Here is a 2,378-nt window from a genome sequence, read left to right as displayed (position 1 = left end):
AAAAAGAAAAACAAAACAAACAAACAAAAATCTTTAGGCTAGAAAGATGGCTAAGTAGCTAAGAGCAGTGGCTACTCTTCTAGAGGACAACTTTGATTCCCAGCCCCCACACAGAGGCACACAACCATCTATAACTACAGTTCCAGGGGATCTGACACCTTCTTCTCACTTCCTCAGGCACCAGATGCACACACACATGGTACAGACATACATGCAGGCAAAACATCCATAAACATAAAATAAAATTATAATATATATAATAACATATATAACCACATATGCACATATATACAATTTTTATGTACAATACATAATGACAATAAAAAGAAAAAATTTATATATACAATATATAATAACAATAAAAAGAAGCCTTTCTTTGCTACAGACAGACACCATTTTAGAAAGCTACAATTGGGCTGGAGAGATGGCTCAGCACTTAAGAGCACTGACTGCTTTTCTGGAAGTCCTGAGTTCAAATCCCAACAACCACATGGTTGCTCACAACCATCTGTAATGAGATCTGNTACCTTCTTCTGGGGTGTCTGAAGACAACTACAGTGTACTTACATATATTTAATAAATAAATAAAGCTTTTTAAAAAAAGAAAGAAAGAAAGCCACAATTGATAAAAATGCAGAGAATAAGTGTTCTCATGGTGCCTGGCCCCAGCTGATCCATTTGTAATAGGATTCCTGCAAACAAGACTCAGGAAACATTGTAGAGTGGGGGTGGGATGATTGCAAGGGCCAGAGATTGTCTGTAGTGAAATTGTGTCTCCTAGAGACGTCAGGGAAACTGTACCTATGAAGTCTCAGAACAGGGCTGTTTAAACCTGAACAATGACGTCACCAACAGACAAGCTAACTGATAAAGTTTAATTGGTCCGAAGGGGAAATGAGCTAATTCAAGTCAGATTAGATTAGATTCAATTCAGGTTTATTAGAAAGCTGGCCGCAGGCGAGTGCACTGGCTCCAAGGACCAAGGCCAGTGAAGTCACCAAGGGGAGCGAAGAGGGGAAGGAGGAGGAAGAGAAAGAGAGAAAGGGTCTGCGCGCTCAGAGAGACTGAAGAGAAGGAAGTGAGAGAAGACCTGAAATGTCTGGATTCTATAGGGAGGAGCCTCTGAGGGGAGGGCAGCCCAGCCCCTGGTCTGGAAAGCTCAGGGTTGGGGGCAGGGTATGCCAGGTAGGAACTGGGATTCTGGGAGAACCTGGAGGCCAGGTCTGCTGTGGTATGTAAAATATGCACCTCAGTTCCCTGTCCTGGGGTCCGAAACCAAACACTAGTGTGGAAAGGAAGAGTCTCATGGGGCCAAACACTAGCAAAAAAACTATAAGCAAGTAAAGACTGGTGAGAGAAGTCCCCAATTGGTTATCCAATACCAAAAAGGTAAGCACCCAAAATATATACACACAAGTAACATTATACAGACTAAGCAGGGTGTATCTATATAGTTAGGAATATATACTTAAATATTCCTAATATATGTGTGTGCCAATTAAAGAAAAAGAGGCTATGAATTTGTGGAAGCAAGGGAGGGTGTGTATGCAGGAGGGGTTGGAAGGAGGAAAGGGAATGGAGAAGTAATGTAATTATATTTAAATTCCAAAACATTAAAAAAAAAAAAAAACCCTGAAGGTAGGAACTTTACAGTGCTGTAAGAATAAGTAACAAGACACTTTTTCTATTTGCTTGTTTTTTGAGACAGGGTGTCTGGACATAGTCCTGTCTGTCCTGGAATTCACAATGTAGACCAGGCTGTCCTCAAACTCACAGAGATCCACCTGCCTGTGCTTCTTGAGTGCTGGGATTAAAGGTGTGCCCCACCACACCCAGCTAACACAACACTTTGAGTGCCAACGGATGGGACAATATAGAAGAAATGAAGTGCTTAATCTTTTAATGCCAAAACTGACTCATAGCTGGAAACCTGGGTAGAACCATACAGAATAAGGAAACTGAGTCTGTGACCTTAAAACTCTCCCCAAAGAAAAGTTGAGGCCCAGAAGGCTTCACAGGTCAATTCTGCCAAGCATTTACCTGAGAATCAACACTGAGTTTTCTGAAATGCTTCCACACTATTGAGGAGGAAAGAGCATTTGTGATTCATCTGCTGTGGTTTGAAGATGGTTTTTGAGGGAGTTGTACGCTTGGTTCTCAGAGTGGAAATAACAGAATGGAACCTAGGAAGCAAAAGAGTGGTGACTCGAACCATGCTCGAACCTTTCAGAGTGGGAACTAGGTCAGAGTGGTGAGAGATGTGACTCAGAGGTCTGGGGTTTCTTTTTTTTTTTTTTTTTTTTTGGTTTTTTCGAGACAGGGTTTCTCTGTATAGCCCTGGCTGTCCTAGAACTCACTCTGTAGACCAGGCTGGCCTC

Source organism: Mus pahari, chromosome 13, assembly GCF_900095145.1.
Source record: "Mus pahari chromosome 13, PAHARI_EIJ_v1.1, whole genome shotgun sequence".
In the NCBI taxonomy this organism is placed as follows: domain Eukaryota; kingdom Metazoa; phylum Chordata; class Mammalia; order Rodentia; family Muridae; genus Mus; species Mus pahari.
The sequence above is the reverse complement of the archived record's forward strand: the minus strand, read 5'-3'. Positions refer to the sequence as shown.